The sequence below is a fragment of the Nerophis ophidion genome, unplaced genomic scaffold (assembly GCF_033978795.1).
Source record: "Nerophis ophidion isolate RoL-2023_Sa unplaced genomic scaffold, RoL_Noph_v1.0 HiC_scaffold_36, whole genome shotgun sequence".
Taxonomy (NCBI): Eukaryota; Metazoa; Chordata; class Actinopteri; order Syngnathiformes; family Syngnathidae; genus Nerophis; species Nerophis ophidion.
This window is the reverse complement of record NW_026906958.1, coordinates 1,057,940-1,083,728: the sequence shown is the minus strand read 5'-3', so window position 1 is coordinate 1,083,728 and position 25,789 is coordinate 1,057,940. Positions and strand designations below refer to the sequence as shown.

The 25,789-nt window shown below is 40.6% G+C and overlaps 1 pseudogene; it reads left to right on the top strand.

Annotated features, from left to right (window-relative positions):
* The first annotated feature begins 7,677 nt into the window (after nucleotides 1-7,677).
* On the top strand, nucleotides 7,678-25,343 carry LOC133546688 (zinc finger protein 239-like; annotated as a pseudogene).
* The last annotated feature ends 446 nt before the right edge of the window (nucleotides 25,344-25,789 follow it).

Here is a 25,789-nt window from a genome sequence, read left to right as displayed (position 1 = left end):
CTTTCATTTAGATAGTGTCACCACAGTTAAACTGGGAAGAAGTAATCAGATTACTGACTACATCTTCAAAAGATAACTTGTTTACCTTATTAATAATAGTAATTGAGCCGCAGTTATAACAATCCAAGATGGCGCCAGTGTGTGCTGTGGCCTGTCGTCTCTCGCTGTCAGCTCTGTTTGTTTTTGTGCTGTTCATGTTTTCTGTTGTCCCTGTCAACTCACTGTTGGTGTATGATCGCCAAACGCTGTTGGATCTGTGTCCCTCTCACACGGACATGATCAACTTCGACGTTGGTTTTTCGACGTCCAAGTCAGCGTTCTCACCTGGCCGGATTCCTCCTTTCCTTTTTCGCCCACTGGCTCCTCCCCCCCGGCGAAAGCGCCACCGGCGCCGCGGCAAACGTGGCGGCCAGCTGGTGAGAGTTAGGGCACTCCTGGCCCGCCTTTCCGTGGCTTCCCGAAGGAGGTATGGTCCGGTACCTGGTCTCTTCCTGCACCCGCGTTCGCTGGATCCCCCCGGGTCCTGGATTGTGCCTGTTGTCGGGAAGCTCGCCCGCCTCGCTCCTGCTGGCCCCGCCCCCGGAGACGCGGCGTGAATTCCCGCCACCTGCGGGCTCTGTGTCAGGCCCCACCTGGATTAGCAGCGGCCTTGGACGAGCCGGCCCCCGTTAAGTTCAGTCTTGTGAACGCAAGATCCTTGACCAACAAAACATTTATCCTGAAGGATTTATTGGTCTCCCGCGGACTGGACCTCCTCTGTTTGACAGAAACCTGGCTGAGAGTTGGTGAGTCCGCCGCTCTTAATGAACTTCTGCCTCCGGAGTGTTCCTATTTTAATTCTCCGCGGTCGTCCGGCCGAAAAGGAGGAGGATTAGCAGTGGTTTTTAAAAATGACTTTAAATGCCGTCAGATCCGCCTGCAATCCTCCTTTTCAAGCTTGGAACTATGCATGTTTGAACTGGGTCTTTCTGGTGTCGTCCTGTGTGTCGTCGTATATCCACCACCCAAGTACCACAAAGACTTTATAAATGACTTTTCTCAATTTCTGGCCGAAATCCTGCCCAAATACGATCGTGTCTTAATTGTTGGATATTTTAATATTCACACCTGCTGCCCAGACGAACCTTTATCCAGGAGCTTCCTGAATGTCATTGACTCTTTTAACTTAGTACAGTCTGTGTGTGGTTCTACACATGAACGCGGGCATACACTAGACCTCATACTGTCTTATGGTTTTATTGTTGACAATGTTGTTATTGGTGATGCGGTGTTCAGTGATCACAGTCCTGTTATGTTTAATTTAACTTTTGAACCTGATGTAAAGCCGCTTGCCGTGCGTCATGCGCGTGTTATTAGGTCTGACACTGCAGCCACCTTTTCTCCTTTGTTTACTGAGTCCATGCAGAGTATATCACACCCTGCAGACACTCAACAATTGATGTGCTCTTTTCTTTCGACATGTTCTAAGATTCTGGATAGTATAGCGCCCCTCAGAGCTATACGTCCCAAACTAAAACAGGAGCCTTGGCTCAATGAAAGCACACACACAGCTCGGCGTGAGCGGCGAAGGGCGGAGCACAAGTGGAAAGGGGATCACTTGGAAGTCTCCTATCAAATTTTAAAAGAAAACTGTCGAAATTATCAAAGTGTGGTTAAAGCTGAGAAAACAAAATATTTGTCAGACTTCATTTTAAATAGCATCAGTAAGCCACGTGTTCTTTTTAATACTATTAGTAATGTTCTTAAACCGAATCCAGCCACTTCACTGGAGATGACAAGTGAAACTTGTGAAAAATGTCTCTCCTTTTTTAATGATAAGGTTGCTTCTATTCGGGCAAATCTTTCTCGTTTTCCATTAAGTTTTAATGTGGCCACTCAGTGCTCGACTGTGTTCTGTCACTTTGAGCCTGTGTCCATGCCTGAACTTACAGGAATAGTCGGCAAGCTAAAACCCTCGTCATGTCCCACAGACCCAGTCCCCCCTCGCTTTTTTAAAGAAATCTGGGACACTATTGATTTGTCTGTTAGGAACATCATCAACAGCAGCTTGATTTCTGGCTGTGTCCCCTCCCTTTGTAAAAGAGCTGTTGTTGAGCCTTTGATTAAAAAAACAGGTCTTGATCCGACAAGTTTGTCAAATTATCGGCCCATTTCCAAATTACTTTTTGTGTCAAAGATTTTGTAGAAATGTGTTCTGCACAACTGCAGCCTTTTTTAGATGAAAATAGCACTTTAGATCCATTTCAGTCTGGATACAAAGCTTTGCACAGTACTGAATCTGCACTTTTAAAGGTTTTTAATGACTTGCTTTTAATGTCTGATTCTGGCAGCTCTGCCATTTTAGTGCTTTTAGATCTTACAGCTGCCTTTGACACAGTCGACCACACAATTCTTTTAGAGCGCCTGAGAGACTGTGTGGGTGTCAGGGGGACTGCGTCACAGTGGTTCAGATCTTACCTGTCTGAGAGGTCCTTCTCTGTCAGGCTGGGGGACGCCACCTCCTCTTCTGCCCCGCTTTACTGTGGTGTCCCCCAGGAATCTATTTTAGGCCCCATCCTGTTCGCTCTTTATTTCCTCCCTCTTGGAGATATTTTTAAGAAACATGGAGTGTTTTATCACTTTTATGCAGATGACTGCCAAATTTATATGACGATTTCAAAAGGCCACGGCCCCCTGACACCCCTTCTTAACTGTCTATGCCACGTCAAGGCTTGGTTAGCCCAGAATTTTTTAATAATGAATGAGGGAAAAACGGAAATTTTAGTTTTTGGTCCGGCCCTCACTGACTTGGGACTATCGGACCTCATCCAAATTTACACTCCTGCGCGCGCTCTGAGGTCCGAGAGCCAGTTCCAGGTCGTGGTGCCCAAGACCAGACTTAAGACCAGGGGAGACAGGGCCTTTTCTGTGGTCGGCCCTAAGCTCTGGAACACTCTGCCCCTCCATGTTCAAACTGCTTCCACAGTGGAGTGTTTTAAGTCTCGTCTTAAATCCCACTTTTATTCTTTGGCTTTTAACACTACGTGAGTTGTGTGGTCCTCTGTCCTCTGTTGTCCTCTGTGTTTTTTATACATTTTGATTTCTATTTTACTGTTTTAATTGCTTTTACCCTTTAAAATTGTTTTTAATCATATTTTGTTTTTATATTGTTTTTATATTGGTTTTATATTTATTTATTTTGTGTTTTTATTCAGTCATTGGTGGAACATAAAATTGTTTTTTTAATATTGTTTTTAACATGGCTGTGCAGCACTTTGGAAACGTTCTTGTTGTTTAAATGTGCTATATAAATAAAGTGGATTAGATTGGATTGGATTGACAAAGATTGAGAGAAAAGTTGAGAATAAAAGTAAAAATGGGGAGAAAAGGAGAGAATGAAGGTGAAAACAGATAGAAAATGAGAGAAAGAAGGTATAGAGTATGAATATTAAATACAATCAGGTGAGCAGATACCTCAGCTGGGACGAGTTATCTAATCACCTGTTTCCTTTATCAGCAGCGTTGGAAACCATGAGAGGGGCTGGCGATTGAGGAGTGAGAGCCAGACGAAGGAGATCAGGAGAAACGCATGTCATTGAGAGCTGAAAAGCTGAAAGAGACATTGAGCACAAAAAGAAATTGTAAAGAAATAAAAAGTGTGTAACCACTGAACCAGGCGTGGTGTTTCCGTGGAGGGAATGGAGGATCCAGGACGAAGATCTCCACAGGGCTATATAAATAAACATTGATTGACATTGATTGATTGATATTTGTAGTTGCTCAGGTGGATGGTGGATGGACTGTGTTGGAGGTGGTGGTAAAGCTTGGCTTGACTGCTGCTGTGTGAGGGGTTGATAGTCTTGAGCCTGGGGGTTGAGAGTGACTGCTGGTTCCTTGGTTCTTTTTAAGTAGGAGCTCATGCCATCAGATGCTGTATGTGAGGAAGCATGAAGGCTGGACGCTTTTAAAGCTGCTAATTTTGCATCAGCAGCTGCCAATTGAGCATCCAGGTCCATCATTTCCTTTTTCTTTCTGATTTTTTCCCTCTTCTCTTCCAATTTCTTTTCGATATTTTCTTCCTCCTCTTCCAATTTCCTTTTAATCTGTAGTGACTCTTCTTCCAATATCTTTTTGATCTTTTCCTCCTCCTCTTCCAAGGCAGCGAGGGCAGCCCTGTCGGCCTCTGCCTGTCTGCGAACTGAGGAGGTTCTAGAATTACTAGAACCAGACCGTGTGTGACTCCCATGTGATTTGTGACTTATATTACTAATGCTGTCATTTGGATTAATTTCGTTTTCGAAATCCTCCATATTTTCCAGGGTTGGTGTTTTTATCCAGGTGTTAACATGCTCAATGAATTCATGTAGATTGATTAATTTGGCTTTGTACCATATGTCGTGATTGATTTGGTCCTCTGTTGGTAGAATTGGTAGGCGGGATTTGTGTGCACTTGCGGTTTCCTTTATAAAATTGAGATATTTGGTGAAAGCAGATTGCACGTCCATTTTGTCCTCTCCATTTTCCATCATTTCCATGATATGTTTCTGCATGTTGCTTGCCTTGTTTAATTTAGATCTCCTCTCCTTCTCAACTGTTTCCATTCTGTGCATTAGGGCTTTTGGTGTCATTTTCACTGTGCGTTTTTTTTTTTACATCAGATGTTTGATCTGTGTCATACTTGCCAACCTTGAGACATCCGATTTCGGGAGGTGGGGGGTGGGGGTGGGGGGCATGGTCGGGGTGGGGCGTGGTTAAGAGGGAAGGAGTATATTTACCGCTAGATTCATAGATTTACCAAGTCAAGTATTTCATATATATCAATCAATCAATCAATCAATCAATCAATGTTTATTTATATATCCCTAAATCACTAGTGTCTCAAAGGGCTGCACAAACCACAACACAAAACACCATATATATATATATATATATATATATATATATATATATATATATATAAAATAAATACTTGAATTTCAGTGTTCATTTATTTACACATTTACACACACATAACACTCATTTACTCATTGTTGAGTTAAGGGTTGAATCGTCCATCCTTTTTCTAACCATATGCAAGTGCAGTAGATGGCAGTATTGTCCTGTTTAAGAGTTTCACAACAATGCTGTTTGGCAGACGAACTGCTTTACGGTAGACGAAAACGGACTGCTGTTGTTGTATGTTGTTTTACCACGCTGGGAGGACGTTAATGAAACTGCCTAACAATAAACCCACATAAGAAACCAATAACTCGCCCTCGATCATTTTACAGTTATAACATCATTGGGCAGACACGCTCTTTATACATGTCACTCAGGTCCGCATGGAGCTGGAGGGGGCGTGGCCTCCAGCTCCGCCTGAATTTCGGGAGAAAATTGTCCCAGGAGGTTTTCGGGAGAGGCGCTGAATTTCGGGAGTCTCCCGGAAAATCCAGGAGTGTTGGTAGGTATGATCTGTGTCCACCTGTTTTTCCATCTCTGCAGGTTGTGACTGATTTTCAATCATTTCTGACAGTTCAGCCTGTGAGGGTTCCATTTGACCTTTAATTGTATCACACATTGAATGCGTTACTTTTGATTCCATTAACACATGATCATGCATTTCCAAAGCATTGTATTTTCCTTTCCCAGGATCCATGATTATGCACAACCCACAATTCTAAATCAGATCAAATAAATGGAAACCTTGTTAATGTCACTCAAAACACCAAACATCAAAACCGCAATTATTCATTTGCATTTGTTCAAACCAAAACCTCACCCACGAATGGGCTTGCACAAGGAATCATAAAACACCACCTTGTATTTTAAATGTACCCACGAACTGGTTGCAATCATTCACAACATCTCCTGGAAAATACCCACTAACCACCCATGCATTGGATTTTTTGTTGCTGTCTTTGTGTGCACACACTGTTATATGGCCATATATTACATACCTTTACTTCATGCTGGCCTGTGACTTTGTTCTTGTCTTCAAAAGATTTTCTTCGAAAAGAGTTCCATATCTTTGAAAAGAGTACACAACTTCAAACAGCGCTGCTCAGCTGTCGCTCCAAAGTGATATCTGTTTGTCGAGACATTATGTATTTTGCATCTAAAGGTCGGAGGTTCTGATGATAGTGAAAGCTAAGAGATGAACAATGTCTCCCTCGTTCAGAATACGCAAATTCACACTTATTTAGTTAGTTCTCGAATAAAAATTTGAGTTTTGCCCCATTTGAGAAAAATCCCTCAGAGTATTTTACTATTTCTTTTTTTTTAGCTACTTAAGTGAAATGCTTTAAAAATAGAATGTGAGGTTACAGTGCACTTGACCTTAACATATATAATAATCATAGTTTGAGTTTGTGCCAAATTTGAGGAAAATCCATCAAATAATTCTTGAGATATGGCTTTAACAATGTGCTAAGTTAAGACAAAATAATAAAAAAAAATACCCAAGACCTGCTGTCACATTGTTTTGTTCATGTAAACATTGTTTTATACCATATTGTGTACAGATTCTAAACTGTAATGCACTTTTTGTTGTATTTCCATTTTTCGTCATTATTCGATATTTTGATTGTTGTCAGCCATTTTGGGCCAAAGTGTTCTTTATTTTATTTTATTTCTTTACTTCCTCTTACAACAAATTATCTGCTGAAAATTTTAATGTATAAAACATTATTGTTAATGTACCATGTGTATGTTCAATTGTACAGGTTGCTATTCACTTACTTTGAAGCATTTTTTTTCATTTGTTTTATATGTTTCATGGTTTAAATTTAAATTAAAGTATACCAATGCTAAAATACCTGTATCAAATGTTAGGTATATGCATTAATGTCAATTTGTTAGAGAGAGTCTGTTTCCAGAATGAATGTAAATATATTTACAAGAAAAAATAGCTGCATAAGATTTTCGTTTTTTTGTCATTCCTATTTTTATACATTTATGGCTCTTAAAAAAACTGCCAGGATATTTTGCGGAGAACGTTTAACCTAATGTCCACAATGGCATTGTGTAGGCAAAAAAAGAGTAGTGCCCGGACGTGGGAACGAAAATCACTTTCTAGCCACTTTTTCCTGGTTCACCTTATGGCCTATAACTAAGAGTTTCCCGCTTGTCTCCAACCTTTCCTCCATGCATTCCTGAGAGTGTGTGCCTCACCGACACTCTGCTGTTAACAGGCGGCCTTTCTTCTTAAATACATTATTACATTGTAAAATAACAGACACTTTACTTATGCTTGTCCTTACGTTTTGGACGCATGGCTGCAATGGTTGTGATCTCTCGGATGCAGAATTTTAGAATAGAATAGAAAGTACTTTCTTGATCCCTGGTGGAAATTCAGCACCACAGTTCGCTCACAATAGGCAATAATAATTTACACCAGTAAAACCAGCAAACCAGTAATTACAGTCTGCAAATTGTGTTGTTGTTGAATGATATTTATCAGATTTAAAGTCAAATACAGTTGATATACATGTCTGTCTATCTGTGTTGGCCCTGCGATGAGGTGGCGACCTGTCCAGGGTGTACGCCGACTTCCGCCTGAATGCAGCTGAGATAGGCTCCAGCACACCCCGCCATCCCTAAAGGGACACACAGTCGATAAAGGGATGGATGGATCATTAGTGGCCGTGATTTTTTTGTGTAGACACCATGAAAACATACATTTAGAATGAATCGTTCATGACTTGCCCATCACGATGACTCGTTGGCCCCGCCCCTAAGTGACGCATGCGTGGAGGATATGTTCTTCGCAGCAAAGTCCTCCTTTACTCCACACACGCTTCTAAGCCTCGGCACATCTACTAACTACACTTTATTCATCCTCCGTGTCAGCATCAACTCCACTCGTCTCACTCAACTTTGGACATTATTAGGCCCGCTTAGATTGCTCCTTGTTTGAGCGCGCTAGTTAGCTTAGCATGCTAGTTAGCTTAGCTTGTTAGCCGCTAACAAAGAGACGCGGATTTGATCAACACATCGCTTAGTTAAGATCAAGTGTGAGTGTAAAGTGTTGTGATTGTGTGGAAATGTGTGAAAGAACCATAGCAGAGTACGAGGAGGAACTTTGTCCAACTAAAGAGGAGAAGGAGCGACAACATCAAAAACCTCAAGTTGTGTTACACAGAACAGGTTTGTTGACTTCTTACTCTCACATCTTTACTAACTTTATATTTCATCATTAATATGACGTGTTTGATTAATAATTTATCAATAGGTGTACTCAGACACATGATTGTTATTGTGTTATTAATGTGATTATCAGACAGCAGTCATTTCCATTAGATAATGTTCAAATAGAGGTGATTTGGCACACTTATAATTAAAAAAACAAAAATAATGTTATTTTTCATCAGATATGTAGTAGTATTGTATATGTGGATGGGGGCCCTGCTTTGGTAATAATGTGTACCCCTTTCAGAGATCACATTTAGTTCCACTTCAAACATTCACATGTTCCACAATTAGATGAGATGGTATAACGTGAACAGTTCTGGAACTTTCTAACTCGGGGGAAAGAACGGGATCTCGTTGGAAGCGCGATGTATGAGCAGACGCCGTTTGGGTATAACAAAATGGTGTCTGCCAATTTAGTTTACAACTTCACTACATCAGTAGTTGTCAAACTTTTTTCACCAAGTACCAACTCAGTAAATACTTGGATTTCCAAGTACCACCATCATGAACAGCAATAAAGTACAGTAGCATAGTAGGCCTTAATTATTCATTAATAACAAGGAAGACACATTATTTAACAAGTATATTTAATATTTTAGTTACTGTAACAGTACACACAGTTTGAACAGTAACACAGTGTTTGCATGTTGGAAAATAAAACAATGTACATAAAAAATGAAATAATATTTGGCGTACCATTAGGTGATACCCGCGTACCACTAGTGGTACACGTACCACAGTTTTAGAATCCCTGCTCGATCGGTTCAAGAAGACATGATCAATGCACGCGTGTGCAGAGACAAGGTCACTTCCATTTTTTTTGTTTCACGTCAGTTATGTTCCTGCATGTTGTCACTACTATAGTTTTCTTTTTTGAAATCTTTATTTGAATAACAATTTCACATAAAAGATGACATGCTGATCATTTAAAAAATTACAGAGCCCCTAAAGGGACATGGGTACAATTTTTTTTGAGATATGTATCTTGTGCGCACCAGAAACTATGATGCAGCTTCCTCAGTTGACCTCTGACCTGGTCCACAGAGATGACTAATGTTTGCGTAGAGGTGGAGGAGAAGGAGGAGGAGGGGGTTGCAACCATGGCTGGGGAGGGGGAGAAGAAAAGGGGGTGGATGCAATGAGGATTGGGGGGTGGGAAGAACAGTACTGGTTAAACCGGTTGAAGAAGTTCTTCATCTCATTTGGCCCTCTCTATTGTCCCCCCTACTGCTCTGGTCTTTGTCTTGTGGCCTGTGATGGTTTTCACACCTTCCCAGACCTCCATCATGTTGTTCTGCTCCATCTTCTTCCTGTAGCTGTCCTTAGTCTTCCTCACGCGTCCTCTCACCTCCCGCTGTGCTGCTCTCATTGCCTCCCTGTCTCCACTCCTGAAGGCAGCTTTCTTCTTGTTGAGCACAGCTTGAACCTCCTGTGTTACCCAGGGTTTGTCATTAGGGTAGCACTGAACAGTCTTAGCAGGGCAGGCCACGTCTGGCAGAAGTTGAGGTAATCCGTAGAACAGTGAGTCAGACCATCAATGTCCTCACCATGTGGAAACTGTGTTCCATTTGTCTGTCACAGAATGACATCACACTAAGATGTTCAGTGACAGTTTTATTTAGCTATTTAGCATTTTTGTTCAGTATCAATCAATCAATGTTATTTATACAGCCCTAAATCACAAGTGTCTCAAAGGGCAAAAAAAAGGCAGTAAACATCTTCCAAACAAAGTGTTTGCGAGTGAAATTTTCTGAAATGTGTAGGTATATTCTTGCTATCGTTTACATTTTCAGAATGTATAATATTGTGTTTTAGAGAAATGCTTTGACATTTTTGTCAGGTTCAAACACCGATGACATCTATTAGACAAGACAAGAAGCAAAGAAATCAAACAGAGACAGGATTCAATTTAGCTCATGAGGAGAAACGTCTGGGCTGCAACTTCGTACAGTTTCCCACCACGCTTTGACGAGGGAGTTCCACGCTTCCTCTTTTATTTGGGCCTTTTCTGATTACATAGCTGCAGCTGTTTTTAAAGGGAGGGATGGGGGGGGGGGTCGTAAACTGCTGTCGCACTCGGTCGTAAACAGTTTAAAGAAAAGGTCTGCTCCCTCTGCTTTGTAGATCTCAGGTCAGGAAAAGGTCTTCCTGTGGCTGTCAATAGATCAAAGAAACCGACACCTCCATGTTGCATCCCATTGCAGACAGTGGAGTTTTACAAGCCTTTTGTTTGATAAGATGAAAGACAGCTTTGGTCTTCTCGCAGGGGACCTGAACTCAATGGAACAGAAAAGTTTTTTTATAACTTCCATCCATCCATTTCCTACCGCTTATTCCCTTTTGGGATTGTGGGGGGCGCTGAACTCATATACAATTATTCTGACAATTTTGTTATTATTGTTAATATCATATGGAATCAATTATTGGTCGCAGTAAAGTGGCAAATTGGGTACTTTTTAGCTCTAAAAAGGGTATTTCAACAAGTAAACAGTACAGTAGGTACTTTGATAGATGTAATGCTCATAATGCTCATAGGGACTGCGTGGCGTAGTGGGAGAGTGGCCGTGCGCAACCCGAGAGTCCCTGGTTCAATCCCCACCTACTACCATCTTCGTCACGTCCGTTGTGTCCTGAGCAAGACACTTCACCCTTGCTCCTTATGGGTGCTGGTTAGCGCCTTGCATGGCAGCTCCCTCCATCAGTGTGTGAATGTGTGTGTGAATGGGTAAATGTGGAAATAGTGTCAAAGCGCTTTGAGTACCTTGAAGGTAGAAAATCGCTATACAAGTACAACCCATTTATTTTATCATAAGGGCATTCTAGTAAACTATGCAGAGATGAGATTTGTCAGTATCAAAATATTACTTGAAATCAAATTTTGGCAGCAGCAGAGTGGTTGTTTCGGTATAATTTAGCTTTGTAAAGGGTATTTCCACAAGTATACAGTACAGTAGGTACTTGATTTATATATATATATATATATATATATATATATATATATATATATATATATATATATATATATATATATAATGCTCACAAGAGTATTCTAGTAAAATATGCAGAGATGAGATGTGTCAATATCAAACTATTACTTAAAATACATTTTTGGCAGCAACAAAGTGGCCATTTGGGTAGATATTTGCTCTAAAAATGGTATTTCAACAAGTAAACAGTACAGTAGGTACTTGATTTTGATATATGTAATGGTCATAAGGACATTCTAGTAAAATGCGTGTGTGTAAATATGCGATGTGTAAATATCAAAATATTACATCAAATCCCTTTTTGATTGAAGATTCAAGATAGTTTATTGTCATATGCACAGTTAAACACACAGTTTGCCGTACAATGAAAATCTTACTTTGCTAGTCCACAAGTCACACGGTACTTAGCTAAAAATAAAAATAAAAATGTATATACAAGGCACAGTAAGTAACATAACATTATTGCACATTCTGATTGACAGTCAACAGTATAAATATGGAGGTGACCTTGGGTCACAGCAGCAGTTAACGTGTCTTTAGTGATCAAAGGTGAAACGTGTCTACAGTGATGGTTCACAGTTGTGGTCAAGGTAGCTGTCTTTTCTTCAAAAAGACAAAAGTAAAGATGGGGGGTTGGGGGGAGCTAGCATTCAAAAGTTAGCATTCACAAGCCTGATGGCCTGTGGGTAGAAACTGTTAGTCAGTCTGGTAGTTCTGGATGTCAGGCTCCTGTATGGTCTGCCTGATGGTAGGAGGCTGAAGAGACTGTGTACTGTCCTTGATGATGTTGTGTGCTCTCCTGGTGGCCCTGGTAGACTACATGTCCTGTAGTGAGGGGAAGGCTGCTCCTGATATGTACTGAGCAGTTTTAATCACTCACTGGAGTGCCTTCCTGTCCTTAGCAGTACAGTTTCCATACCAGACCGTGATTGAGCTGGTAAGGACACTCTCAACCGTACTTTTATAGAAGTCGCTGAGAATTTTGGGTGGCATGCCAACTTTTCTCAGCCTTGTTAGGAAGTACAGTCGCTGCTGGGCTTTCTTTATTGTTTGTTGGGTGTTGTGATCCCAGGTGAGGTCCTCGCTGATGTGAGTCCCGAGGAATTTACAGGTTTTCACCCTGTCCACCTTTGTCCCCCCTATGTACAGAGGAATGTACTGTGCACTTTTTCTCCGTGGGTCAATAATCATCGCATTGGTCTTGTCTGTGTTCAAGGAGAGATTATTATCCTGACACCAGGCCACCAGTTCCGCTACCTCCCTTCTGTAGACTGCCTCAGATCCCCCGGTGATCAGTCCGACGACCGTAGTATCATCTGCTAACTTGATGATAGTGGTGTTGTTCTGGGAGGCCACACAGTCGTGTGTGAAGAGGGTGTACAATAGGGGGCTCAGCACGCAGCCTTGGGGGGTCCCAATGCTTAGAACCTTTGTTCCTGATGTCTGGTTGCCGATACTGACTGACTGGGGCCGGTTTGTGAGAAAGTTCAGGACCCAGTCACAGAGAGTTGGTGTCAGACCAACAGTGAGGAGTTTAGCAGTGAGTTTTTGTGGGATGACCGTGTTAAAAGTAGAGCTGTAGTCGATGAATAATAGCCTGGCATAGGTGTCCTTGCCCTCTACGTGGGTGAGGGTGGTGTGGATGACGGGGTTGACTGCAACCTCAGTGGACCGATTCTGCCGGTAGGCAAACTGTAGAGCAGGGGTCACCAACGCGGTGCCCACGGGCACCAGGTCGCCTGTTAGGACCAGATGCGTCGCCCGCTGGCCTGTTCTAAAAATAGCTCAAGTAGCAGCACTTACCAGTGAGCTGCCTCTATTTTTTAAATTGTATTTATTTACTAGCAAGCTGGTCTCGCTTTGCTCGACCTTTTTATTTCTAAGAGAGACAAAACTCAAATAGAATTTGAAAATCCAAGAAAATATTTTAAGACTTGGTCTTCACTTGTTTAAATACATTCATTTATTTATTTTTTTACTTTGCTTCTTATAACTTTCAGAAAGACAATTTTAGAGAAAATATACACCCTTAAAAATGATTTGAGGATTTTTAAACACATTCACCTTTTTACCTTTTCAATTCCTTCCTCTTCTTTCCTGAAAATTTAAATCAATGTTCAAGTATTTTTTTTTATTGTAAAGAATAATAAATACATTTTAATATAATTCTTCATTTTAGCTTCTGTTTTTTCGACAAAGTATATTTGTGAAATATTTCTTCAAACTTATGATTAAAATTCAAAGCAATTATTCTGGCAAATCTAGAAAATCTGTAGAATCAAATTATATCTTATATCAAAGTATTTTGAATTTCTTTTAAAATTTTTCTTATGGAAAATCTAGAAGAAATAATTATTTGTCTTTGTTAAAAATATCACAAAGTGCAGATTGGATTTTAACCTATTCAAAACATGTCATCAAAATTCTAAAATTAATATTAATCAGGAAAAATTACTAATGATGTTCCATAAATTGTTTTTTTATTTTTTTCAAAAATATTCAAATTAGCTAGTTTTTTTCTTCATTTTTTTCGGTTGAAATTTGAATTTTAAAGATAAACTATTTTTCAAAATATAAATATAATTTTTTCGTGTTTTCTCCTCTTTTAAACTGTTCAATTAAGTGTTTTTTAATCATTTATTCTCTACAAAAAAAACTTCCTTAAAAAGAAAAAAAATTACGACAAAATGACAGATAGAAATACCCATTTTTTATATCCATCCATCCGTTTTCTACCGCTTATTCCCTTTCGGGGTCGCGGGGGGCGCTGGCGCCTATCTCAGCTACAATCGGGCGGAAGGCGGGGTACACCCTGGACAAGTCGCCACCTCATCGCAGGGCCAACACAGATAGACAGACAACATTCACACTCACATTCACACACTAGGGCCAATTTAGTGTTGCCAATCAACCTATCCCCAGGTGCATGTCTTTGGAGGTGGGAGGAAGCCGGAGTACGGGGAGAACATGCAAACTCCACACAGAAAGATCCCGAGCCTGGATTTGAACCCAGGACTGCAGGAATTTTGTATCGTGAGGCAGATGCACTAACCCCTCTGCCACATATATATATAGATTTATTTATTAAAGGTAATTTGAGCAAATTGTCTATTTGTGGCAATTTATTTAAGTGTGTATCAAACTGGTAGCCCTTCGCATTAATCAGTACCCAAGAAGTAGCTCTTGGTTTCAAAAAGGTTGGTGACCCCTGCTGTAGAGGGTCCAGTGTGTCTGGGATGGTCTTCTTGATGTGTGACATGACTATCCTCTGGAAGCACTTCATCACTATTGGGGTGAGTGCAACAGACAGGTCACAGTGTTTTTCTTTGGCAGGGGCACGATGGTGGTGGTCTTGAAGCAGGTGGGCACAACAGCTTGTGTTAGTGACAAGTTGTATATGTCAGCAAGTACGTCAGCCAGCTCTGATGAACACACCCTGAGGGCCTGGCCAGAGGTGTTATCTGGGCCGACTGCCTTCCGTGGGTTTGTTTTCTTCAGAACTGTACGTACCTCTGCTGTTGTCATAGTGAGCGGTGGGTCCTGCGTGGGCTCCGTGGTCAGAACCCCTCTCTGTTAGTTGGTGTTGAGGACCTCGAAGCGGGCGTAGAACTCATTCAGCTCATCTGGCAGTGATTGTTGGCTGTTTGTGACCCCCCTGCTCCCCTGCTTGTAGTCTGTGATGTGTTGCAGGCCTTGCCACATGCGTCGGGAATCTGTGGTGGAGTAGAATCCCTCCAGCTTTTGTCTGCATTGTCCCTTGGCCTCGCTGATGGATTTACACAGGTCATATCTGGCCTTCTTGTAGTCCTCAGCGTTGCCTGAGACAAATGAAGTGGAGCGGGCATGTAGCTTGGACCGAACATTAATCCAGGGTTTTTTAGTTTGGGTATATCTTGTATTGTTTTGTGGGAACAATGTTTTCCACACACGTACTGATGTAGCCAGTTACACTGGAAGCATGTTCCTCTATGTCCACAGTACCGTCATCCCTCTGAGCAGCAGTTTTGAACATGTCCCAGTCTGTACTCCCAAAGCAGTCCTGAAGCACTAGTTCAGTGTCTTCATTCCAAACTTGAACAGTTTTACTCACTGGGGGGGCTTGCTTGAGGCGCTGTCTGTACGCTGGATGTAGAAAAGCTGAGATGTGATCAGATAGTCCAAAGTGTGGTCTGGGTACAGCCTTGTAGGCTCCCCTCACGTTGCAGTACACCTGGTCCTGGGTGTTTATCTCCCTCGTAGTAAAGTTCACATATTGATGGTATTTTGGGAGGACACTCTTTAGGTGGTTAAAATCCCCAGCTACCGTGAACGCAGCATCGGGGTGTGCGGTCTCTTGTTTACTGATGACGTCATGCAGCAGCTTTAGCGCTGTAGTGGAGTCCGCCCGTGGCGGGATGTAAACAGACAGTATAAACACTGCACTGAACTCCCTTGGCAGGTAAAAATGTCTGCATTTCACCATCAACAACTCAATGTTGTCCGAGCAGTGTCTTTCAACCACCTGTACGTCCGAGCACCAGCTGTTACTCACGTAAACACAGACCCCGCCTCCGCCTTTCTTGAAGCCTTTGTCCGGCCTTCACGGTAAACTGAGTGCGTTGTTAGCTGGATAGCAGAGTCTGGGATGCTGTCCGAAAGCCAGGTTTCCGCGTAAATAAGAGCACAGCATTCTCTCAGTTCACGTTGGGATGTAGTCCTGGTTCTCAGCTCATCCAGCTTGTTGTCGAGTGAGCGCACGTTAGCTAGCAGCAGGCTAGGTAGTGGTGGTTGTGTAGCTCTAGCCTTTAGCCTAGCATGTAGCCCCGCTGTCTTGTTGTTGTTGTTTTGTGGTTAGCTGGCTCTCGTCGTAGCAGAAAGTTGAAGTCCGTCAGACTAGAAGTGAGCTCGTGGTGAGCTTTTCCGATGTCCAGAAGTGCATCTCTGTTATATCTCACTGTTGCATGCAAAAACTTTGCATTTAGGATGCAAATTACAAACCTGTTTCCATATGAGGTGGGAAATTGTGTTAGATGTAAATATAAACAGAATACAATGATTTGCAAATCATTTTCAAGCCATATTCAGTTGAATATGCTACAAAGACAACATATTTGATGTTCACACTGATGAACTTTTTTTTTTTTGCAAATAATCATTACCTTTAGAATTTGATGCCAGCAACACATGACAAAGAAGTTGGGAAAGGTGGCAATGAATACGGATTAAGTAGAGGAATGCTCATCAAACACTTATTTGGAACATCCCACAGGTGTGCAGGCTAATTGGGAACAGGTGGGTGCCATGATTGGGTATAAAAGCAGTTTCCGTGAAATGTTAAGTAATTCACAAACAAGGATTGGTAGAGTGTCATCATTTTGTAAGCTAATTGTCGAACAGTTTTAGAACAACATTTCTCAACAAGCTATTGCAGGGGTGGCCATTACGTCGATCGCGAGCTACCAGTCAACCGCGGGGGGTGTGTCAGTCGATCTCCAGCCAGGCTTTTAAAAAAGATAAACCTAAAAATGAGTGATCATCAATCTTCACCAAGACGTCACTTAAATGACATTCACGGTACCGGAGGGTCTTGTGAGATGACGCTGGCTGCTGCAAGATCATTATTATGAAAATATGACCGAGAGGAAGGCCAGAAACACTTTTTATTTTATGCGCTAACTAAATACAGAGTCTCGGAAAACTGGCGTGCACAAGCGATCCCTTAGAAAGCTGGCGTGCACATCACTTGTGCACGCCAGCTTTCCGAGACTTTTATTTTGTTAGCGCAGGCAGCATGAAGCAGGGCTTTTATTGTGAAGATAGGAAATGTGCAGTCGGCCTTTAGAGTTTTGACGGAAGGGACGGCGCGAAAGTCTGTTGAAATAAAAAGTGTTTCTCGCCTTCCTCTCTGTCATTTTTTCATAATAATGAACTGGCAGCAGCCAGCGTCATCTCACAAGACCCTCGGGTGCCGTGAATGTCAATCAAGCAAGCTACGGAATTTGCCGCCAATGTTTTTCTTGTAAACTGTATAGAAGCTGGATGAATTAGATGCCAAAAACCAATCACTTTCATGTGGTATTGTACAGAAAGGACAACTTTTTTTCTCCTCCATTTGAAAATGTGGGCGTTATCATCATTACTGTCTGATTCCAATCAATGCAAGTCATCAGAATCAGGTAATACACCAACTTATATTCTTGTCTTCGTGAAAGAAAGACATCTATATGTGTTACACATGCTTGTATTATCATTAAACACATTTAACTTGTTTACAAAAATGTCTCTTTCATAAATAAATAAATATAAATGATATATATAAATGAGGTAGATCCCCTCGAGTTGGTCAATTGAAAAGTAGCTCGCCTGCAGAAAAAGTGTGGGCACACCTGAGCTATGGCAAGGAATTTAGGGTTTTACCATCTACGGTCCGTAAAATCATCAAAAGGTTCAGAGAATCTGGGGAAATCACTGCACATAAGCGATGATATTACGGACCTTTGATCCCTTAGGCCAGGGGTCGGGAACCTTTTTAGCTGAGAGAGCCATACAAGCCAAATATTTTAAAAAGTATTTCCGTGAGAGCCATATAATATTTTTTTTAAGACTGAATACAACTATTATTCTATCTTATTTCAATTATTGTGCAGAAATATTGGGAAATACATATCATATCAACATAATGCTTTTATTTCACAGAAACGAGCAATTTGTATAATTTTTAAAGTACGATATAGAGACCACACAAAACCACTTCATTAGGTCACAATTACTAAAACTAAAAGACATTGTAGAATTGAATAGTCTATTAATGATGTTCAAAGCGAGAAATACAATTCTTCCAAAGGACGTACAAAAGTTATGTGTTCACATCTGGAGATGAGAACCACAGAAGGCCGTATGACTTTAAACATCCAAGAGTGCCAACAAATTTGAAACAAATGTGCTTGTCTGTTGTTGCTGTGAAAGCATGATATTCTCTAAACAAAGACTTAAAAAGCTGTGAGAATACCTTTGTTTTTAAAAAGTTATAAAAAGAGAAAACTGGAATTATATCAAACTGAATTTTGATTTAGATTGGACGTGTCATTGTGAAAATACTTAAAGGACAATTGAAAAGTATGTTGGAGTTCGGGTGTTGTTGGAGTGAACAGTTATAAAGTCATCGAAAATAATTGGTGTTAAAAAGGGGGCAGATAAATATAAGAATATTATTCTTCCATCTGCTCCTTTTTGATCATGGAAATGTATAAGAAACAAAAAAAACAATGAAAGTGTCAATTGTACGTGGCTTGTATATATGCATTTTAATGAAAGGAATAACAATAAATGATGATGATGCATTCATTTTTAAGTAAGTCCAACATTTTTTGAGTATAATAAGTCTCTTATTCTTTTTAATAACATTGTTATTCTGAAGCTAACCAACAATAAATAAAATACTTCTTACCATTAATGTGACTTCTTGAACAGGTGCGGTAGAAACCGGATGGATGGATTAAAATGCATGAAAATCTTTTATATTTTGAACGTTATTTTTGACACTATGATTACCGGCAGAATTATTCATTACTTACCATGTTTAGCAATGTCAGCTAAGATTTATCTGAGAGCCAGGTGCAGTCATCAAAAGAGCCACATCTGGCTCTACAGCCATAGGTTCCCTACCCCTGTCTTAGGCGGTACTGCATCAAAAACTGACATCAGTGCGTAAAGGATATCACCACAGGGGCTCAGGAACACTTCATAAAACCATTGTAAGTAACTACAGTTGGTCGCTACATCTGTAAGTGCAAGTTAAAACTCTACTATGCAAAGCCAAACCCATTTACCAACAACACCCTGAAACACCACCGGCTTGGCTGGGCCCGAGCTCATCTAAGATGGACTGATGCAAAGTGGAAAAGTGTTCTGTGGTCTGACGAGTCCTCATTTCAAATTATATTTGGAAACTGTGGATGTGGTGTACTCCGGAATAAAAAGGAAAATAACCGTCCGGATTGTTATAGGCGCAAAGTTGAAAAACCAGCATGTGTGATGGTATGGGGGTGTATTAGTGCCCAAGGCATGGGTAACTTACACATGTGTGATGGTATGGGGGTGTATTAGTGCCCAAGGCATGGGTAACTTACACATGTGTGATGGTATGGGGGTGTATTAGTGCCCAAGGCATGGGTAACTTACACATGTGTGATGGTATGGGGGTGTATTAGTGAACAAGACATGGGTAACTTACACATGTGTGATGGTATGGGGGTGTATTAGTGAACAAGACATGGGTAACTTACACATGTGTGATGGTATGGGGGTGTATTAGTGTCCAAGGCATGGGTAACTTACACATGTGTGATGGTATGGGGGTGTATTAGTGTCCAAGGCATGGGTAACTTACACATGTGTGATGGTATGGGGGTGTATTAGTGCCCAAGGCATGGGTAACTTACACATGTGTGATGGTATGGGGGTGTATTAGTGTCCAAGGCATGGGTAACTTACACATGTATGATGGTATGGGGGTGTATTAGTGAACAAGACATGACTAACTTACACATGTGTGATGGTATGGGGGTGTATTAGTGCCCAAGGCATGGGTAACTTACACATGTGTGATGGTATGGGGGTGTATTAGTGGCCAAGACATGGGTAACTTACACATGTGTGATGGTATGGGGGTGTATTAGTGCCCAAGGCATGGGTAACTTACACATGTGTGATGGTATGGGGGTGTATTAGTGCCCAAGGCATGGGTAACTTACACATCTGTGATGGTATGGGGGTGTATTAGTGCCCAAGGCATGGGTAACTTACACATGTGTGATGGTATGGGGGTGTATTAGTGCCCAAGGCATGGGTAACTTACACATGTGTGATGGTATGGGGGTGTATTAGTGCCCAAGGCATGGGTAACTTACACATGTGTGATGGTATGGGGGTGTATTAGTGCCCAAGGCATGGGTAACTTACACATCTGTGAAGGCACCATTAATGCTGAATGGTCCATGCAGGTTTTGGAGCAACATATGTTGTCATCCAAGCAACGTTATCATGGACGCCCCTGCTTATTTCAGCAAAACAATGCCAAGCCACGTGTTACAACAGCGTGGCTTCGTAGTAAAAGAGTGCAGGTACTAAACTGGCCTGCCTGCAGTCCAGACATGTCTCCCATGGAAAATGTGTGGCACATTATGAAGTGTAAAATACGACAGCAGAGACCCTGGACTGTTGAACGACTGAAGCTCTACATAAAACTAGAATGGGAAAGAATTCCACTTTCAAAGCTTCAACAATTAGTTTCCTCAGTTCCCAAACGTTTATTGAGTGTTGTTAAAAGAAAAGGTGATGAAACACAGTGGTGAACATGCCCTTTCCCAACTACTTTGGCACGTGTTGCAGCCATGAAATTCTAAGTTAATTATTATTTGCAACAAAAAAAAAAGTTTATGAGTTTGAACATCAAATGTTTTGTCTTTGTAGCATATTCAACTGAATATGGCTTGAAAAGGATTTGCAAATCATTGTATTCCGTTTATATTTACATCTAACACAATTTCCCAACTCATATGGAAACGGGGTTTGCATAATAAATAAAAAACGTAAATGTTGTCAGGAGGACGACGTAAAGACGTCAGTCACGGGGGGCGCCATCTTGAAAAAAAGTCATTGTTGATATAATATGCCTTATTTTTTTGTGAAGTTCAGTGATTATTGACTAGATTATTACTTTGGGAAGGTGAGAGAAGAAGAGTTGTGGTCTTGTGAGAATTGTCTGCATTCACACACAATTCCTTGAACAATTGCCTCATCTACTTATTATTATTATTATTAAATGTAGCTTACCATATTGCTGAAAGTTTTAACTTCCCCTTGGGGATTAAATAAAGTACCGTATTTCCTTGAATTGCCGCCGGGGCGCTAATTAATTTAAAACCTCTTCTCACTCCGGCACTTACCAAAGGCATGCGGTAAAGGCAAGCATGCGCTAATTATTTGAAAACCTCTTCTCACTCTGGCACTTACCAAAGTTTTGCGGTAAATTTAGGCCTGCGCTTAAAAATTTGAGTGTGATGTAAGGTTACATCACGAAAAGCACATTTAATAAAAAAAAGTTATTATGGTCTTACCTTTACTTATAAATGATGTCTATGCGCAGCTCCTTCTGATCAAAAGCATCGATAACTTGTTTATAGAAGTCTTCCTTATCTTTCTTCAGTTTTAAAAGTCTCTCTGTCTCGATGGAGATCTTCCATTATTACCTCCTTCTTCGATTGAAAGTCCAGTTTAGAAAACTGTTTTATTTTAGATATGTAATCCTCCATGTTAAAAGTGCAAGCGAGAGGAAAAAATAAACACATGCTGCTCACTCTTGCTGCTTGTTGTCACTTCTTCTGCAGCCGAGTAGTCACAAGAAGGATCACTAGCGCCCTCTATCACCAGGAGGCGGGAGTCATTTAATGACTCATATTTGACACACGCAGCTACGGTATATTAATAAAACATAGCTGCTTACTGTTCTTTTTAGCATATTCAATAGCTTGGACCTTAAATCCTACTGAATAGCTCTTAATCTTCTTCCCTTTATGCGATTTCAAATTTTTGAAATCAGCCTCCTCCATTTTGAAAATGATGACAGGTGAAGTGTCACTCGTGACGTGACGAGTTTGACCCGGCGGGAATTGTAGGCATATGCTAATTATTTGGCGAAACGAGTTTGACCCGGCTTTAATCCTGGGCCGGCGGTAATGCTAAGCATGCGCTAATTAGTTTGCGAAACGTGTTTGACCCGGCAGTAATTCTAGGCAGGTGCATACTATATACCCGGCGGCAATTCGAGGAAATACGGTCTGTCTGATACTGATTTTGATTGAATGTGTGGACTGCATGAATGATGCCTTCTCAGTTCTCACTCTAACGCAATTTGAGTTTCTAGAAACGCACTAAATTAATATAATCCCTTATTACTAATATTAATAAGGTAAACAAGTTATCTTTTGAAGGTGTAGTCAGTAATCTGATTACTTCTTCCCAGTTTAACTGTGGTGACACTATCTAAATGAAAGCAAAACAGATGTCATCTTTCTTGGCCAACATGTTGACTGTGCTCATGCTTCTTTTATAACAGACATGTCTCTAAAGATGAATGTGAAAATGACAGTAATTATTGTCCACCAGCAGGGGGAGCTCATCACTAGTACTACTGTGTGGAGGCTGGCATGTGGTACATTATTTCCTGTGTGTGTATGACTTATTCAGAGGGAGAACAGCACACTTTCACGTATGGCGTCTACCATTAAGGATTGCAGGAATGACTTTTAGGATGTTTTTATATGAATAAGGTGGATTGGATGTTAGCCTGGGAAGGCTTTCCCCTGAAGGTCTTCTTCATGTGTCAGCTGGAAGTACCCTGACTGCTGTGAGGGGAAACTGATGAGATTGTGAGATCATATGTTGGTGCAGGACAATGTCTCATGTGACTGAGCAAAGCTGGAATTTTCTCAAGAATGTTTGTTTTCTCCTGTTTCACAGACCTCAATAAAGAACATCTACCTCATGAGCAGGAAGAAGAGCCACAGCCCCACCACATTAAAGAGGAAAAAGAGGTACCGCATTCCCAACACATTAACATCTCTGCGCTGCTGATCCGCCTTCGCTTGGGATGGTTTCCTGCTGGCTCCGCTGTGAACGGGACTCTCGCTGCTGTGTTGGATCTGCTTTGGACTGGACTCTCGCGACTGTGTTGTATCCATTGTGGATTGAACTTTCACAGTATCATGTTAGACCCGCTCGACATCCATTGCTTTCCTCCTCTCTAAGGTTCTCATAGTCATCATTGTCACCGACGTCCCACTGGGTGTGAGTTTTCCTTGCCCTTATGTGGGCCTACCGAGGATGTCGTGGTGGTTTGTGCAGCCCTTTGAGATACTAGTGATTTAGTGCTATATAAGTAAACATTGATTGATTGATTGATTAAAGAGGGAGGAGAGGACCCACAGCCCCCCCCACAATAAAGAGAAACATGACACGCCACAGGCCCATAATGTTAAACTGACCCTTCACAATAAAAAGCAAGCGGAGGACCCACTGACCTTACACATCAAAAAGGAAGAGGAGGACCCACTGAACCCTCACATTAAAGAGGAAGAGGAGGACCAAGAGCCGCCGCACATTAGAGAGGAGGAGGAGGAAGAGGGCATCAGTCAGCCTAAATGGTTGGAGGAGTTCCCAGTGACTGGTGTCCCTGTGAAGAGTGAAGATGATGAGGTGAAAGGTGAAAGTGAGGAGAGGGGAGGGGGGGAGCCTCCAAGCAGCAGCTCAACACAACACATGACAACAGAAGCTGATGGAGACCACTGTGGAGGATCACAAGCAGACAAGCTCTTAGCTCCACTATCAGATAGTGAGGACACAACGTCACACTCTCCTGACACTGATGATGAAGACTCTAAAGATGATAAGACATGTCACACTGACAACACTCACTTCACATCTTCTCACTCTCACAAAACTTTTAAATACCATAGTCATCTGAAATTACACATGAGAACACACACTGGAGAAAAACCTTTTTCTTGTTCACTCTGTAGTAAAGGTTTTGCACAAAGTATCCATTTGAAAAGACACATGAGAACACACACTGGGGAAAAACCTTTTTCTTGTTCACTCTGTAGTAAAGGTTTTACACAAAGTATCCATTTGAAAAGACACATGAGAACACACACTGGGGAAAAACCTTTTTCTTGTTCAACCTGTGGTAAAGGTTTTACACGAAGTCAGAGTTTAAAAGAACACATGAGAAGACACACTGGTGAAACACCTTTTTCCTGTTCAACCTGTGGTAAAGTTTTTACAGAAAGTCTGAGTTTGAAAAGACACATGAGAATACACGCTGGTGAAAAACCTTTTTCCTGTTCAACCTGTGGTAAAGGTTTTACAGTAGGTCAGAGTTTGAAAGAACACTTGAGAACACACACTGGTGAAAACCTTTTTCCTGTTCAATCTGTGGTAAAGGTTTTAGACAGAGTCAGAGTTTGAAAGTACACATGAGAAGACACACTGGTGAAAAACCTTTTGTTTGTTCAATCTGTGGTAAAGGTTTTACAGAAAGTCAGAGTTTGAAAAGACACATGAGAATACACACTGGTGAAAAAGCTTTTTCTTGTTCAACCTGTGGTAAAGGTTTTACACAAAGTCAACATTTGAAAGTACACATGAGAACACACACTGGCGAAAAAGCTTTTTCTTGTTCAACCTGTGGTAAAGGTTTTACACAAAGTCAACATTTGAAAGTACACATGAGAACACACACTGGTGAAAAACCTTTTTCCTGTTCAATCTGCAACAGAAGCTTTTGTGACCGATCAGACCTTGTAGCACACATGAGAAGACACCCAGGAGAGAAAGTGTTGAGTTGCAGTGTGTGTGGTGAAAGATTGTCTTCTAAGTACCAGTGTAAGAAACACAAGTGTGCTGGTGAGAACAGCAGCAGCAAATGAAACTGCAGGATTTGAAATAAACTGTCCAGACTTTCATTTTGACTTTCTAACAACATCAGCACATATAACATGTGTGACATCATTGTTGTTTGTGTAACACAATCTTGTTAATATGATTCTAACATTTATAGATTAGACACTTCAGATTAGTGTGTTTATCACAGTCAAGTACATGAGTTAATATACACATTTGTGTACTTTGAAATGAACACAACAATTTGACTGAAAAGGTGAGAATAAACAGTACATAAAATATGTTACATACAATAAACATTGTATGTGTAAATATCCACAATTTACCTCTATACTTATTCATAATAGTGTTTTATATGTTTTTTGAAAAATGACGTGTTACATATTTTATTTTCTAATTGTAGATAATTCCATAGATGAACTCCTTTATATGATGTACATATTTGTTTTACATGTGTTCATACCTTTGCTTTTGAGTACACATAAATCCCTCTTAGTTCATATTTACTGGTTCACATCTGAAACATCTTCTGGACCACTTCTGGAAGCATATTATTATTTACTTTATACATCATTTGAACAGTTGTCTTTTATATAAGATCATTTACTTTTAAAATGTGTGATTTTTTGAATAATTTGTTGGGTCTCTAGAATCCATTCTATTAGTTGTCTTTATTACTCTCTTGTGTAATATGATGATTGTTGTGTGATTGTTTTATATGTATGTCCCCAGACTTTTATGCAATAAACAATGTATGTTTCAACTGAAGTTGGGTACAATAATTCTAGTTAATATTTGTATGTATTTTATTCTCTTTAGTATTGCACTCCATTGTTTTATTGTTTTCTTTATATGACTTACATGTAGTGTCCAGCTTACTTCATCATCTATATTAACTCAGAAAAATGCGATTACCTTAATTCCTTTCATTTCAATATTATCCATCATAATTTGTGTTTTACATTTTTACAATCTTCAAATATGATGTATTTAGTTTTATTGAAGTTTAGTGACAGTTTATTGATGTGCAGCCATCTTTTTATGGTTAAGTTCTCTATGGATAAAATAAAATGAGAGTTAAATCAAGCGGTAATGAAGATTATTATATACATAATTACACTCAGTAGTGACAATTAAAGACACGTTCATCCTGTTCATTTGAGCAAAGAAAAAGAGTAAAGTGTAATATTCTAAACAATAGAAGAATGTTAATA